The sequence below is a fragment of the Cupressus sempervirens genome, chromosome 3 (genome assembly GCF_028749045.1).
Source record: "Cupressus sempervirens isolate cs-2001-9-10 chromosome 3, ASM2874904v1, whole genome shotgun sequence".
Classification (NCBI taxonomy): domain Eukaryota; kingdom Viridiplantae; phylum Streptophyta; class Pinopsida; order Cupressales; family Cupressaceae; genus Cupressus; species Cupressus sempervirens.
Window position 1 is genome coordinate 208110117 of NC_143120.1, and position 18875 is coordinate 208128991.

Genomic DNA, 18875 nt, shown 5'->3' on the forward strand with positions numbered 1-18875 from the left:
TGAAAACTTCACTAATCAATTTAGGAAAAACCTTAAAAAGATTGTCTCTAGCATAATTCTTTACAAAACCCATAATAAGATCATATTTCTTGGCTAAATCAGTAAATAGATCACTATCAAAGAAAACCCCAAGTACTACAAGTTTCCCAATGTCAAATTCCCAAAGATTTCTTAAACGGGTGTCTAAATTTCTCTCAGAAAACCACTTCTTAAACAATTCCAATCCTTGCATAGAAACTTGGGTGTCTCTTACCCAATTGGCTCTGTCATAAAAACCCTTAGCTATGACTAACCTAGAATTCTTTGGAATAAGCTCCCTCCCCTTAGTTATTTCATTTACTGATAGTGGGAGTTGTTCAAGGAAATCATCATGCACAAGCCTCTTAAGATAATTAGTTTGTCTTGAGAATTTCTTTTATGGAGGCATTTTCTAAGATTTAAAACTTTCACAACACAAAATTCTTTCTTTTCAAAAGTTATAGAGTACTTACCAACTAAATTTGCACATCTCTTTTGTAAAACTTTCACTACAATTCATTGAATTACTTGGTAGAATTTATGTGCCCTAGCTTTGGAAGTTCTTTATCCTCTGATAACCTTTTTTTTTGCAATTTGGTGGTTCAATAATGGTGAAATCATGAGTTTTATGCATGCATTGAGATCACACAAATGAACTCTAAGAAGTATTAATTTCTATTAGCTATTATTTGCATATTGCACTTAGATTGAATCTTAATTTTTTATTTCAGTAGATCAGATAGCCCCAATTCAAAAAAGCAGACTTTCTTTATTGCTTTAATAATCTTGCAACATGTCAAATAGTTGCTTCCCCACATTTCTTAAACTTTTTGTCATTTGAAATTGCAGGCAAGCGTCGACTGTTGACCTTCCTCCAGATCAATGGCCAAGAGAAATAGCACACTTTTATGCCAACAAGTGGAAAATGTAATACAACTAGCTTAATAAATATTCCAACCTAGCACACAGTATCCCACTTTGGTCATGACTGGTCCCACTTTGCCAGATATCACGTTAGCACTTTCTTGCATTATTTAAACTCCTTGCATCTTGGAATTATGAGTAAGTGCTAACCCTTGATCATGATTGATCGACGATCACAAATTATCTTACTTTGATTACACCCAGTCAACTGTACTGACCAATAGAAAGTCTCCATGTGAATCAACACCTTCTAACAAACTTCCATGCAAGCAAGTCTCATATCATCTTCTGAGAAAGTGGTCCTTGATGTCATACATGCCATGCGTCAGGCTAGTGCTTCCCCGTATTGCCTAACCAACAAGCATTTTCATGATGTAGGCAAGCGCCAACTATCAATTTTTGTAAGATCAACAACAGCAAAGCTTAAACCTTTTTGACATTCTAAAATGGAGGTTCTAACCTCACCATGGACATGTGTCCACACAATGCTTACCTGCTTTCCTTAAATGTCTTGTAGGTTCTTAATGTAGGAAAGCATCCTTCGTTAATCTAACCAAGATCAACAGTGGATCAAAATCTTTTTCTTTTATGGTCTAATCACCCAATTCAACCAATGAAATAACTCCTTTTATCCCTCATGCTTTGACAAGTTTAACTACCATATTAATAGTTTAGAGCTTCCACACCTATGACATCATCACTTCCAGCTAGGCACACATGTCATATTCTACTAATGGATGTGCTTGAATATTATAGTTTTACAATGTGGCATGACTCAATAATATTTCCAAAACTTGGTCCCACTATGCCATGTGGCACAAGGGTGCTTGCTCACATTCTTTAAAAGTCAAGCAATTCCTTATTGTGGGTAAGCACTGGCCACTCATCTTTAAAAGATCTATGGTTGTGAATTTTTAATGCATCTTTGGGAAACAACTTTTGTAAATGGCCCAACTAGTAGTACACATCAATATCTTTTTTATAGCTTGGCACAACTCAATACATACCCTTCGCAGCTAGTCCCACCTTGCCATGCATCATATTTGCACTTCCCTACATTGCTTAACATTCATGCAACTTCATAATGCAGGCATGAGCTAACCATAGGTCTTACATAGATCAATGATCAAAAATCTTGCACCTTGACCACATTGAGTCAACTAGATGACCAATGAGATATTTTACTTTAATCCAACTCACTTGATAGCTGCTATAGAAGATATGTCATTATTACCCTTTGAAAGGGTAGGCCCATGATGTCACATCATGCTACATGTCTTGTTTGTGTTTCCCTACATTATTTAATTCTCGTGCATTTTCTTGATGTAGGCAAGTGTTGTCCATTGATCTAAAGAAGATCAACGGTGCATAAAAATTGAACATAAAGTAATACCTTTACTTAAGAGATCAACCAATGACATTATGAGAATTCTAGAATGTGCACTAATGGTACTGATAAAATTGCAAAAAGGTTCTGAGCCAACTCTAACAAATCATAGACTTTGTGGTGCATTGAAAATCCATCATGAGCAAGGGCTATGTGGTGCAAAAGCACTTGCCCACAATAGTTAAAAGTCTTGCATTTCAATATTGTGGGGAAGTGCTCTCTGTCGATCTGACCAAGATCGATGGTTGGTAACAAAAGTGTTGCAGTTAAGATTTTAAATAATATATTTGGAATAACTGCAATCAAAACAAGGATATAAAAGGTTTAACAAAAATTTTGAGGTCATCCTCATGTAAGTTTAGAACTTAGGGTAAAAAGTCCTGCCAAAATTCATTTTCGAAAAGTGTTTTCAAAAATTTTCAAAACCTATGGTAAAACAAGATAAAGCACTAGAGTTTTTTATGAATTTTTCCCAAGATCTTAACCTAATTTTAAAATTTCAAGGCACACATAGTTAGGGATTGTCACTAATGAATGTATAAAAAAGGAAAGGTGAAAAACCAAGCCAATAGTGGCTCTATCTAGGGATATTGAATTCTCTAGATTCAAATGAGGGCTTAGAATTTTTGGGAGAAGCAAACCACAAAGATTCCTTAAAAACTAACAAATTTGAGAGAGCAACAAACACAAGGGAAAAACTATGCACAAGAAACTACAAAAAGACCAAAGCATTTACAAATGTACAGAATAACCTTAAACTAATGTTCATGGAAGAAACATGTATTTTTAGGAAAAATACCTCTTCAAGAACTATCTGTGAATTGGCAATTCAAGATTATTGTCTAACAAATCTTTGAGAATATAGGAGTCTTCTCCCAAAGTATTTTCAATCAAATAGGGACCTAACTAGATAGGGTCAAATTTACCATGTTTTCCCTTTTCCTCAATTCTAGCATTCCACATAAGGACTAAATCTCCATCTTCAAACTTTTTCCTTATTGTCCTCTTGTCATATAATGTCTTGAATTGTAATTGCAACTTTTGGTTCCTGAGGGATGCTTCTCTCCTATTTTTTGCTAATCCTACCAACTCATCCATCCTTTCTTGCATGTCATCAATGATATCCTCATCATACATTTGAATGTAGTTATACAAGCTCATTAGATTATTCTGAGGTATCCTTGCTTGAATTCCATATACCATATCAAATGGGGCTACTCCAATAGCTTTCTTCACAATCACCATATTAGCCCATATTTCTAACTATAACTTAGAATCCCATGCCTTCTTGTTATCATCCAAGGTCCTCTTTATAACTTTTAACAAGTTTTTATTTGTTGATTTAGCTTGTCAATTTCCTTGTGGATTATATGGGGAGGATTTTGATCTGATAATTCCATATTTGTCACAAAATTTTATAAATTCCTCAAACTTAAAGCACATTACATTATCTGTTACAATTCTCTGAGGACAACCAAACCTAGAAATAATATTATTTAGCAAGTAATTGTTGACAAAATTACTAGTTGCATTTCTTGTAGGGATTGCTTCTATCCAATTTGTGAAATAATTAGTAGCAACAAAAATATTTGAATAGCCAGTGCTAGATTTATGAGAGATCTTAGCTATGAAATCCATACCCCATTGTTGAAATGGTGCTTAAACCTCAACTGGCTTTAATGGAGTATTACTTGAGAACTTCAGTTTTCTAGCAAACCTTTGACATGCATCACATTTGCTAACCATGATTTGAGCATCTTTAAGAAGGGATGACCACTAAAATCTAGCTCTCATCACCTTGTGTGTTGTAGTCTTGGCCATATAATGTCCTCCACAGACTCCAACATGCATTTCATTCAAGATTTCCTTTCATCTCTCTTGATCAACACATTTTAATAGTATTCCTTCAAAATTTCTCCACCATAAACTATCCTTGATAATGGCATACCTAATGGCTTGTAACTTAGTACTCCTCTTTGCATTTTCAGTCAAATGGGAAGGAGCTTCCATGTGTTGAAGATAATGGATAACATTAGCATACCAATCACAATGATCCATGTCACATAAGTCAAATTTGAGGTCATCAACTACCATATTTATCTAATTAGCATCCAAATTAGATTGAACCATGAGTTTAGCCAAACCTTGACCTCTTACCAATTTAGTTATTTGTATTTCAATGTTAAGTTCTTGGATCCTATTAATCCACTTGCATCTTCTACCTGATACTTCTTGTTGAGAAAAAATGTCCTTTACAGTAGCACTTGGTACAAATTCAATTACAATAGCACCTACTAGATAACATCTAAAAGCCTTAATAGCCTTTTCTAAAGCATATGCTTTTTTTCTCATATCATATTTTAATTCAAGAGGTTATAGTGACTTATTGAAGAAAGCAATGGGTTGTTCATATCCTTCTTCATTCTTCTACAACAAGACTGCAACTATAGTATGGAAAGATGCAAAAGAGAAGATGTGCATTGGTTTTGTGTAATCTAGAGTCCTAAGGACTAGAGCATTCTTTATAGTATTTTTAATATCTTGAAATGCCTATGAAGGTTCACCATCCCAATTGATAATAACTCCTTTCTTGAGAATTTTAGAAATAGGCCTACTATTCTTAGAAAAGTTTGTAACAAATCTCATTATAAAGTTAACTTTCCCAAAGAAGGATTGTATTCCTTTCACACTCTTTGGCTTAGGGACCTTATCAATGGCTACTACTCTTTTAGGATCTATATTTACTCCATCCTTTGATACTATATGTCCCAATAATTTTCCTTTAGTTACCCCAAATGTACATTTCTTAGGGTTTAATGATAATCAATATTTCAAGGCTTTGATGAATATATTCTCCAAGTGCCTACAGTGGTCTTCAGCCTTTTTAGAATAAGTAGTGAGATCATCCTAGTATAAAACCATAAATTTATTGATGTACTCATGGAAAGCCACATCCATGGCTCTTTGAAAAGTGGCACCAACATTAATCAATCCAAAAGGCATTCTCACATATACATAAGTTCCCTAAGGAGTTGTAAATGTTGTCTTAAGTTGCTCATCTTGTTTCACCAGGACCTAGTTATATCTTGAGAACCCATCCATCATAGACATAAGTTTAGACCTAGTTACTTTCTACAACATACTTCCATGTTTGGCAATCCATAATTATCCTTTAGAGAAGCAATATTAAGATTTTTGAAATCCACACATAATCTGATATCTCCATTCTTTTTTCTAACAAGTACCATATTTGAGACCCAAGTGGAATGTCTAATAGGTTTAATTATCCCACCATCCCTTAACTTCATCAATTCATCCTACATTTTAGGAGCTAGATTAGGATTGATTGGTCTCTATTTCTACCTAAAAGGTTTCACATTATCCTTCAATGGTATGACATGTTGAAAGAGATCTTGTCTATAGGCCTTTAAATCATCATACAACCATGTAAAAACATATCTATATTTCCTTAATAAGTCAATCAAAGGCTTTCAAATGTTAGCTAACAAATTTTAACCAATATAAACTTTCTTAGGGGCCTCCTTATTACCTAGCTCTTGAGATTTATAATCCTTAGCTCCATGTTTCACCCTATCTTGGTTATCAAACATGTTTTCCAAAACCACCAAACATTTAGGTACTTTATTAGTCTTTAATTGGATAACTTCTTGACCAAAAATTGTAACCTTCCCATCTACGGTTTCAACTAAATCACTACAATCCAACTCTTGACCATGGTATTTATCTTCATTCAGCAAGAAATTAATAATATCTTTTTCATCTTCAAATACTTGCCAATGTTCAATATTATTAGGTATTGAGGGTCTATTCTAGACCTCAATCTATGAAATTCCTACAAATGATACCTCCTGTGGTTTAATTGTTACAGTTGCTAATAAGTCAGCCATCTTATTCTGAGTTCTATCCCTCCATGATATACCAAATGCATCAAAAAATTCAATTTGATCGCAAACAACATTTTTATATTGCTTTAGCCTTTTGTTCTTAGAAGCATATGTTCCCCTTATCTGTGAGATAATCAATTTAGAATCACCTATAACCTCCAAATTTTTGATCCCATGATGGGTAGCAACCTTCAACCCTAACAACAAGTAAAGGAATATCTGATAGTGTTTTCTCTGGAGAAACAAAAACTACCACGCCCCCCCCCCCCCCCACTCCACCTTCTTTAGAACTAGCCCCATCAAAGAACATTGTCCATAATATAGGTGAGTCCATACAACACTCAACTTCATGTTCAATAATAGCAAGCAATTTCTCAACTTCTTGAATAATTAACTCAGCTCAGAATGTATTCACACCAATATCTAAAAATAAAGTAGCATCTTTGTCAATTTCTTCACCCAAAATATGACTAACTCTTGGCTATCTATCTACTTTAATAGCCTTGTCCCCTATGTGAAAAGTTGCATCAGTTAGGTCACATTGTAGGCTACCTCCCATAGTAGAATTCCATTTTCTAGAGAGCAACATTCCATAATGTGGAGGAATATCAACTACCAAGACTAACATGGTCAATTTTACCTTAGGGCATGCAACTAGCTTAAATGGTAGAGCATTTATAGTACCTATGACTGGGACTTCTCTAGCATCCATACCTCTACATTTGCCTTGTTTTGTATCTACTTTCAAACCTAAGGCTTCCATTACTTTGAAAGGCATGATGGTATTAGAAGCTCCTAAATCTATCATGCAATTTTTTAGGGTCTTTCCTTTTATAATTAGACTAAGAAAAAATGGGTCAGTATCTTCTATGTATGCTACTGATGAATCATCCAAGAACATTTTGAGAATTTGGGACATAATACCACTATCTTCTATTACTAAGGGGGTCTACTAAATGACATTTTGTTCTACATTATTGTTGTTATTTCCTATCCCTCCCAATCATGACAAAGCTTTGTTCTTAAGTTCATCAATTCTAAATAATTCAAACAAGGGTACCTTAATAGTGATTTGTGACAACATGGATATCATGTCAATAGGATTAGACATTGTTGGTTTCATAATCATACTTGGAGTAGGAACCTTCTGAGCAGCAAGGACTACTACTTGCTTAGTGGCATCAGATCTTCATCCCTTTTCTTGCACAATTGCTTTTGTTGTCTCATTTGTTTCAAATTGAACTTTCTTCTTGGGCTTCCACTTTTTGGTTTTGATGTCTTTAATCTTGACTATCTCTACATTAGCCTTCTTGTCTTCATCTTTCATCTTATGTGTAATATCCTTAATGAATATACTAGAAGGCTTCCCAAAATCATTGTTAACTATTTGGTTTCTCAAATTATAATTGCTATGTACTTGGGAAATCATCTCTATAGTCATCCTATCAATCTCCTGTTTAGAAGGCATTCTTAAATTTACATGACCAACTTCAGAAGATGTAGCACATACCTTATCTTCATCACACCCTTCATTATCTAAAAACACTTGTTGATGGTGTAGCTGATAGGAAATTCTCTTATTTTCAATATCACTTTCATTCTCTTCCAAATTAGAATCCACACAATCACTACACATGCTAACCATGTTACAACTTACCTCATCATGGCTTTTTTCTTCTTCTCCCTCTTCATTTTGTGCACTAAAACCTACAATAAATGATTGAGAAAGTACACAATACTCTGAATAGTGCGGTGATTGACAAATGATACACCATGGCACATTCTCATTCATATTAACAGAACTTTCTTGCAAAGGATCTAGAGTACCCTTTTTTTTACATTCTAGTTTTGTTTAGGAATTGGCTTACCATCCTTCCATTGAGTGGTATAAGGATAATTCTACATCATAGGTTGTCTATTGAAGTTATTATTGTTCATTGGGGCTTTCTCACCAACATTTGGCTTCTGGGTATTGAAACTAGTAGGGTTCATCTTTTTCAACATTTCCAATACCTAACCTATTGTGGCTTGTTCTATTTTCTTACCTACAAGAGTCTTATCAACCTTCGTTTTATTGATATTCTTGAGATTGAATAACTTTGGATCATCTCTCCTACCAAGCTTACCAGATGTTTTCCTATTATTCTTAATATTTACTACAATCTTATAAGCATCCCTCAAAGTTTTAGGCTCTTTATCCCTCAGTTGATAAGCCATCTTGTTGTCAAAAGCATTGAAATAAGTTGTAAGGAAAACATCTTCATTCAAATTCATGACCTGAAACAACTTGTACATACCCTTTTGGAATCTTACATTGAAATCAAATGTAGACTCATTAGGATTTTTCTTGATGTTTTTGAATTCATTTAACATGAACACAACATTAGTATTATCTCCATATTATTCTTTGAACAATTTCTCTAAATCACTCCATGAACTAATGTTGTCATCAAGTAACCTTCTAAACCAATCCCTTATGTCCTCAATTAGTGAATGAACAAATAACTTCATCACCATATCCTCATGTTCAACCTCATACTCATTTAGCATATCTATGAAAACTCTTAAATGCTCTTCACCAATAACAACATTATTTCTAGAAAACTTGACCACCTTATCTCTTAAATCAAAAGATATAGGATGTGGAGCACCAGGGGTACCCGCAAATGAAATTTTTCTATGTATTTCCATATGAATGGGTTTCTTCTAAAAACTAGCAACATTTGAGGTGCTTGCTACATTGGCTTGGTTAGGAACAAGATTCTAGGATTGTTGAGGTTGGACAAGAGGAACTTGAGTACTACTGGTGGATGATATAGTAGGGATAGATTGAGATATTTCTTGAGTTGGAATTATTGAACCACTAGTAGGTATAGATGTTGTAGTTGGGGTAGACAAATTTGGCCATGAAGCCAATGCAGAGTTAGACTTAATAAATTGGATTTTCCTCCAAGTTTTTGCAGCTTGATCTTCATTCTCAACCTTCTCAAGTTCTTTTGCAAGATCCTCTTTCTCTTTCCTAGCCTTTTCTAGATCCAGATCTAGTTTAGACATTGGGGGTTTTGTAGACTTGATGTTTTCTAGTTGGGGTTCATTTATCTAGATTTCTACAATCTTACCTTTTCCTTTATCTATTTGCTTGGTACTAGGTTCTACTGGGTTAGAATGGATAGGCTTGTAGGGTTGAACTTGGGAAATAATAGGTTCTTTCTTTTGGCTTAGTAGCTTTTCTTGCTCTTGAAATTTAGCTTTCAAACTATCAACATCCCCCAAAAACATTAGCATGGAGGATTGAAGTTCTTTCTTCTAACTTCTTGTTTTGTTCTTTCAAAGTAGCCATTCTTCTAAGCAAGTTGTCTCTTTCAAAAAGGGCTTCTAAGGTGGCTTGCTCTCTTTCCTTTTCTAGGCGAGCATGTTTGGCCTCTTCCTTAGCAACCCATTTCTTTAGAACTCCTATCTCTGATTGTACTTCTTTAGGATCTGTGGAGGTGGCTTCTAAATCAGCAAGATCATCTAGATCTATAAGATTATTTTTAGTGTATGGGAAAACTTTGGGATTAAAAGGGTCTCCAAATGAACTTCTAAGTCCTAGTCTATGGTTCATCTCAGATATGAGATCCACCCTAGAGGATGCATTCCTAGTTGGTGACATTTCTTTATCTTGATACATTCTTTCATCTGGTAATGGGGTACTGAATACTTCTCCTAATAGCCTTGTGGTTTCTAATTCAGAGCTAGGTGAAGAAGACTTTCTCCCTACCATTGGTTGGTACTAAGAATTAATTGACACACTACCTCTAGGTTTCCAGGTTGGGTTTGGTTCTGACTTTTTCTTATTTAATTTCTTCCTACCACCTTGAGGTAATTTAGTATACATTATCACATCAAGATTGGCTCTTGTATAAGCTCTTGTGTTTTTTCTCCTATGATCCATATTTGTTATTTATCAAATAAGCACTAGCTTCAAAACCTTGACTAATTTACCCTATTCTAAGGAAAATACAACCATGAAAAGTACTTCTAACTTTGAGAATAAGACACAAGACAATATAAAAATATCTAATACAAGTGAATCAATCAATGAGATCATAAGACTGCAACTCTTTCTTGATAGATAAGACACTTGGAAGGGTTGTATACATTGATATGCATTTGTGGGATATGATTTTCCTTTATTTTTGTATTCTCAAGGTTTTTCACTACACCACATCCACTATGACCACAAGCCATACCAAAGGATCTGACAGACATGTACACAACATGACCAAATACACTACAATACTTTTTACACTTGCATTAGACAACTCCTCAGCAGAGTCGCCATTTTTTTGGTGTTTTAAACTACTGAACAACAAAATGCTCAATACCAAATAGATATTACTCACATAACCTAAGGATTATCCAATTCCTATTATCAATTACATGTACAAACCATTTGGACCCAACTTCAACAAAACCAAGGATGGTTTTCTACTCTTTACGCTCTATAAAACCAAGGTGGGTATACCCAGGTGATGATTCAGTCTAGATGTTGTTGTATGAGAATTATTTTAGTTTCATTCTAATTCTCATCTTATATCCTCAGACACATATATGATTTTGGTATTTTAGATAAAATACATCCCATATAGCAGATTTGGTCACAATTCTTCTATAGATTTGCAAGTATCCCCAACAATAGTGGCTAAGGCTAAAACATTACATGCAAACAAGCGTTGATCATCTTTGAAAATCTTCAACAAAAGTAAAATAAATTTGACTATGATTCTAGATTTGATGCTTATTCATGATACACCTATCTATAGACTAAATTAATTTGATCAATGCTTATTCCATTGGGATTTAGAGTCTACTCCAATTTAGAGATATCATTTGTTGCATTACAACAAAATATTATCAACAATTCTTACTAGAATTCATCCTTATAAACATCCTCTCTATTACCATAGCAATCCCATCAGATTCATTAAATCCTTTACTTAATTCATTGAATTAATAGTAGTAATGAAATGACATATAACCTAGAGGAATTACATTCAATTAAACAAGCTTTACTCACACAATCTCAAAATGACTAGGTAACAATAAAGGAGACAAAATTCAACAAGAATTGATATGGGGACAACTCAAATGTGTATTAATTTTCCTTGAAAATTGTATACAATTGTACTAAACTCAAAATGACTCTGGAAAGAAGCACAAATATCACTTAACATTAATGTATTCTCAAAAAAGTATGCTCATAATGTACATCATAAAGTTCACTCCAAGATTGGATCGAAAACATCCTAAGTATAAAACTAAAAATCCATTAGAAATCAGACCCTCCTCTAGCCCTGGAATCTCACTTATTTAATGTGAGATGCAACAAGCTTCAAGAATAGAGAGGTTATAGGTGTCCCTTTACAAAAGATATTTACAATTTATTCCCACAAAAAGACAAAATTGTGTGTAATAGAGGAACTTAAATGTCATTATATACTTTTGGTAAGCCCCTTTTCTATTACATCTCTTGGAATAATAAAGCTTTGTGATTTGATTCTCTAATTATTATGAATCTTTAGAATAAGTGGCTATGAGGCTTGAAAGTGATGTGTCCTCTTCAGTTACCTACAAATTTACTTTAACTTGGGGATTCTCCTTGTCTTCATGATCAATTGTTAAAGTAACAGTTGCACTTGCATCTTCTTCTACCTGGTCACCTTCTTCCATCTATTCTATAGACATAAATTGTTCCTTCCATTCATTGTGAACAGTGTCATTAGGCCAATCAAAATTTAAGATCTCCCTTTGTACAATTTCTAAAGAATTCCCAATTGCTTCTATTTCAACAAAATATTTTCTGATGGCACTATAAAATAATTGTACCTTAACCAATTCCTCATTGGTCATTGCCCAAAATAAGTGCCATGTTTCATTTATTACATTATTCATTCTTTGACAAAATATTTTATCCAGTTCCTTTTTCTAATCCTCCTTCTCCTTTATTTTTATCAATAGTTTTGATAGCACTAGGAAATAAATCAAACTTTTCAACTATGTACTTAGAGAAAAAAATTGTCACTCTTATTTGAAAAGAATCCTATTTGTCATCAAAATTTTATAACTTATCTAAGAAATCAAAAATCTTCTCTATTTGGTGACAGGATAGCTAGATGACAGATACATACATGATAGTAATATCATTATTTCTCTTAGTCCATTTCCATACAATGGGTTGCATTCTTTTTTTCATTTTCTTTTAACTCATCCCTGATGGTTGCAATCCTTGCTAATTGATCAAAAAATGTTGGCCATTCTATCCTATCCATTAAATAGATTACACCTTGCCTTATTTTCTCTACATATTGATTGTTCAACTCTACATGTAGTGCATATAACTTATTCTTTTCTTCTTCAAATTTTTTTGTGGTGTAGAATTGAGGCCTCTTAGGGGTTTCTGGTATTTCAATAATAGGGGTTGACTTAAATGGTTGAATAGATGGCTAAGGGGGGTATACAATTTTGGGTCTACTAGACTCTCCCACCTTTCTTTTCCCAAGTTGCTTTTCCATTTGGGATACTTGATTTTCCAATGATTGTATCTTTTTACCCCTATCTTCATATGCTTTCAAAACTTCCTCAAACCTAGCATTGAGTTGCACAAACCTATCATCTTCCTATCCAAACACCACATTGCCAAATTTCATCATTTATGAAGCCATTCCAAAAATGTGTTTGCTGCCAACCTTACCAGCCCTAAATGCTATTAGTGCACCAATATGCTCTGCAATAGAGATTTCCTACATTCTCATTTTATCTCTCTTCTCAATTAACTAGATTACTATGGCTTGGTGGTCATCACTAGATTCAACTCCCCTCTGGGCTTGCAAAATTTCTTCCTCTATTTTATACTATACATCTTTCTCCTTTCTAATTGAATAAAAAATCATAGCATTAGCAATGTCCCACTCTTGCAAAATTAAGACTCTTGACTACTTGACCAATTGTCTCCTAGCATCAGGTATGAACTAGGCAGAGTCACTCAAAAACTTGGCCTTTACCTCTTCTTGAATAATAGAGTCTGGTTTGCCAAGTTTTTCTATTTTTATTTTCTCACACATTTTCTCAAAATTTCCTATATTCTTCCTCCAAGAAAATTGTGCAAAAGCCCTATATTTAACAAAAAAATTATCATTAATAAATTTCTCAGAATCCTGGGCAATTATTGGATCTATCTCCTTACCTTGGTAATCAACAATTGTAAGGTCCAAGGAGGGTGTAGGAGGCTCTTGTGGTTCTCCACTTTCCAAGTCTGTGGTTGTAACAATGATATCCCCTTCTCTAGCAATATGTCTAAGCTGCTCCCTTAAGGATGCTTCATCATCTATTTGGATTGGGGTCTGGCTTGGGGATTACTCTTCTACATGAGAAGAGGATCCTTGTTCCAACTTTTTCCTTTTTGGGGCACTAGCTACAGATGGGCTTTCTAGCCTTGGTCTTCCCTAAGGGGGAACCTATTGTACATGTTGTACCACCACATATCCTGCCCTCTTTTGCAAAGTATATTGACCAAGAGCTACTATGTTTTTTCTATTTATTCTTCTTTGTACTTCCATAGCTCTATCTAGATAATTTTTGGCATATGTAGCCTTCTCCTTGTTCATTGTTTGTATTATTATAGCAGAATAGTTCATCAATGCATGCATTTTGGTTCCCCATTATTTTTGTCTTTTAGAGGGTCATAATTAGAGTCAAAAGAATTTATGAATTCCAAAGCCTTACTAAACACTATCCATTTTTCTTTCCTAACTTCCTATTCATCTAAAGAAAAAATGTTTCTAATAATATCTTCAGGAAAATATACTTGTTGTGTCAGGTGGGCAGCTTTTTTCCTTTCTCTTAAAAGATCATAAAATCCTTCAAGATCAATAAATCTACATGGGACTCTACCGTGTTGTATCTATCCAAAAATAACTTGAGATATTTCCATCTCTTTTTTATAAAAACAAAATCATGTGTTGCATTAACAAGTGGGAAGAAAGTATCTTTCTTGGGCAAATCTCTTTTATCAATGGTCCCAATTTGCTATAACAACTCTGCTATCCCTATCTTTAGAGGCACATGGAATGGTAGCACATGAGGCTTCTCTAGAAAGCCATTTACTCTAATCATTGTAAAAACATTATATGGGATTATATCCCCCTAGTTATGACTAACCAAAAGCCCTTTTGCATGGTCCTTGGGTCTGACCAATTCTAGCAGTGACTGTGGAATCCTAGGGCTATCTCCTCTCAAGATTAGTCTAAGCTTGGATACAAAATATCTATCAAACCTCAAAAAACTAGCATCTCTAGCCTTTGAGGTTATGTCAACACTCCACAGCTAAACTGGATTCTTTTCTCTATCTCTTGTTACTTCTAACTCCATACCCTTCGAGAAAAGGGTGACTCCCTTAAATAGACATATATGCATGAGCAATGAATACCAACAAAAAGGTATGTTTACTTTTCCTTGTGCTATTCTCGTCAAATTATTATGATTTCTTGTGATAGAAAAGTAGCAAAATCAAGAATACTACTCATTCAAAATTGCAGTGTCTAATCCATAATAAGAACAATAGAGCCTTTAATATTCTCCTCCTCATCCATCCCAAAAATTTTGCACAAGGTGAAATATAATGCCTGAGCCCTAGGGTTGAAATTCTTCCTCATTAATGGTTTTGGTGTATGGGCTATAACCAAAGGCAATGTACCAATCCTAGAAAAATGTTGTTGCAGAGGCACTATCCTTAGATATGTCCTCTGTGCATCATACCTTTCCTAAAGGTCATCCATGTCAATTATCTCATGCACAGAATGGTTAGGGTTTAGATTGAAAACTTCACTAATCAATTCAAGACAAACCTTAAAAATATTGTCTCTAGCATAATTCTTTACAAAACCCATAATCTAATCATATTTCTTGGCCAAATTAGTAAGTAGATCACCATCAAAGAAAACCCCAAGTACTAAAGGTTTCCCAACAAACCACTTCTTAAACAATTCCAATCCTCCCATAGAAACCTAGGCGTCTCTTACCCAATAGGCTTTGTCATAAAAACCCTCAGCTACAACTAACCTAGAGTGCTTTGGAATAAGCTCCCTCCCCTTAGATATTTCATTTGCTAATAGTGGGAGTTGTTCAAGGAAATCATCATGCATAGCCCTCTTAAGATAATTAGTTTGTCTTGAGAATTCTTTCATGGAGGCATTTTCTAAGATTTTAAACTTTCACAACACCAAATTTTTGCTTTTTAGAAGTTACAAAGTACTTACCCATTGAATTTGCACTTCTCTTCTATAAAAATTTCACTATAATTCACTAAATTACTTTGTAGAATTTTTTTACCCTAGCTCTAGAAGTTCTTTATGCTCTGATAACCCTTTTTTTTTGCACTTTGGTGGTTCAATAATGGTGAAATCATGAGTTGTATGCATGCATTGAGATCACACAAATGAACTCTAAGAAGTATTAAATTCTATTAGCCATTATTTGCATATTGCACTCAGATTTGAATCTTACTCATTGATTTTAGCAGATTAGATGGTCACAATTAAAAAAAGTAGACTTGCTTTATTGCTTTAATAATCTTTCCACATGTCAAGCAGGCACTTCCTCGCATTGCTTAAACTTTTTTTCATTTGAAATTAAGGGCAAGTACCAACTACTGATCTTCCTCCAGATCAATGGCTAAGAGAAATAGCACACTTTTACAAAAACAAGTGGAAAATGTAATAGAACTAGCTTAATAAATATTCCAACTTGGCACATAGTATCTCACTTTGGTCGTGACTAGTTCCACTTTGCTAGATGTCACATTAGCACTTCCCCACATTTTTAAAACTCCTTGCATCTTGAAATTGTAGGTAAGTGCTAACCCTTGATCATGATTGAATCGATGATCACATTTTATCTTACTCTAATTACACCTAGTCAGTTGTACTAACCAATAGAAAGTCTCAATGTGAATCAATGCCTTCTAAAAAACTTCCACACAAGTGGGTCCCATATCATCTTCTAAGAAAGTGGTCCATGATGTCATACCTACTACGTGTCAGGCTGGCACTTCCCTACATTGCTTAACTAGCAAGCATTTTCATGATACAGGCAAGTGCTAGCCAACAATTTGTGCAAGATCAATGGTAGCAAAGCTTACACCTTTTTGACATTCTAAGATGGAAGTGTTGACCTCACCATGGACACATGTCCACATGGCGCTTACCCACTTTCCTTAAACTTCTTGTAGGTTCTTAATGCAGGCAAGCATACTTCATCAATCTGACCAAGATTGATGGTGGATCAAAATCTTTGTCTTTTATGGTCTAATCACCCAATTCAACCAATGAAATAACTCCTTTTAGCCCTTGTGCTCTAACAAGTCTAACTACCATATTAATAGTTTAGAGCTTCTATGCCCATGACATCATCACTTCCAACTAGGCATACATGTCATATTCTACCAATGAATGCATTTGAATATTATAGTTTTATAATGTGGCATGACTCGAAAATCTTTCAAAAACCTGGTCCCACTATGCCATGTGGTGCAAGGGTGCTTGCCTAAATTCTTTAAAAGTTGAGCAATTCTTTATTGTAGGTAAGTGATGGCCACTCATATTTAAAAGATCTATGGTCATGAATGTTCAATGCATCTTTGGAAAATAACCCGTCTAAATGGCCTAGCTAGTACTACGCATTAGCATCTTTTTTATAGCTTGGCACAACTCAATACATACCCTTCATAGCTGGTCCCACCTTGCCACACGTCAGATTTGTACTTCCCTACATTGCTTAACATTCATGCAACTTCATAATGTGAGCATGCACTAACCATAGATCTTACATAGATCAATGATCAAAGATCTTGCACCTTGACCACATCAAGTCAATTGGATGACCAATGAGACTCTTCACTTTAATCCAACTCACCTAATAGCTACCACAGAAGATATGGCATTATTACCCTCTGAAAGGGTGGGCCCATGATGTTATGTCATGCTATGTGTCTTGTTTGTACTTCCCCACATTGTCTAATTCTTGTACATTTTATTGATGCAAGAAAGTGATGGCCATTGATCTAAAGAAGATCAATGGTGCATAAAAATTGAAAATAAAGTAATAACTACACTTAAGAGATCAACCAATGACATTGCAAGAATTCTAGAATGTGCACTAATGGTACTGATAGTTCTACAAAAAGGTTTTGATCCAACTCTACCAAATCATAAACTTTGTGGTGCATTGGAAATCCATCACAAGCAAGAGCTACATGGCACAAAGGTGATTGCCCACAATAGTTAATAGTCTTGCATTTCAGTGTTGTGAGGAAGTGCTCTACGTCGATCTGACCAAGATCAATGATTGGTAAAAAAGGTGTTGTAGTTCAGATTTTAAATAATATATTCACAATAACTGTAATCAAAACAAGGATATAAAAGGTCTAACAAAAATTTGAGGTCATCCTTGCGTAAGTTTAGAACTTAGGGTAAAAAGTCCTACCAAAAATCATTTTGAAAAAAGTATTTTCAAAAGTTTTCAAAACCTAGGGTAAAACAAGATAAAGTACTAGGGTTTTTTTTATGAATTTTACCCAAGATCTTAACCTTATTTCAAAATTTCAAGGCACACATAGTCAATTTTTTTCATTGATGAATGTACAAAACAAGAAAGGTGAAAAAATGTGGAGCACAAGAGAGGTGCCAAAAAAATGAATAATTTTGGTGGTCGCGATGTTGCCACTAGAAAATGGGAAGGTTTCATTGATGAAGACATGGCGACCTCCCCAAAAATTCCAAAAAAATTGGCAAGAGAAATGGTGGGGCCCGCCTATTGTTAAGGACCAATCATCATCCAACACATGGCATCACATGAATGGTCAAGGTGATATAAATATTTTAAATAAATGCATATTCTTTTTATTTTTGAGCATTCAGATCAAAATTTTGAAAATTTGTTTCAAGAACTAAATTTTTCTATAGTTTATACAATGAATTTTTTTTAATTTTTCAATTTTTTGCATTTTAATGTGAAACATTGAAGTTGGAGCCTAAATTTTCAAATGGCTACCAGAGGCGTTATTTTCATCTAAAATATCAAGTATCATATACTGTTGGAACGGTCTTGAGACAAGATATCCACAAATGGGATTAGGTTTTGAGTAAGTCTTCACTAGTTCAAGTTATAGGCAAAAATGTAAGTTTTTGGCCTTCTCAGTGAAAGTGGTGAGAATTGAAAACATAGTTATAGGCCTAGTAAAAACACTTGGTAAAACGTATGTTGGGTTAGTTTTGAGAATATTATGCAATTCTGGTATAATTTGGCTCCAATTTTCAATTATGAGGGATATTTGTTTTCCAACTATGATGAATTTTGGGATTGAAGCTAGTCATGATTGGAGAATCAGATCTTTTTGGAATAAAAGGAAAAATGGAAAATATCTCTTGGAGAGGATTGAATTCTTTCATCCTACATATCTAATTTTTCTCTTTCATTTTAGAGGTTGAAAAAAGTTGAGGGAAGTTGGGAGTTGCTAATTGAAATGGTTTATGGAATTGATGAAGTTTGAATGGATAGTATATGAGATGTGTTGGTTCTAGACCATGAAGCTATGATTTGGCTAT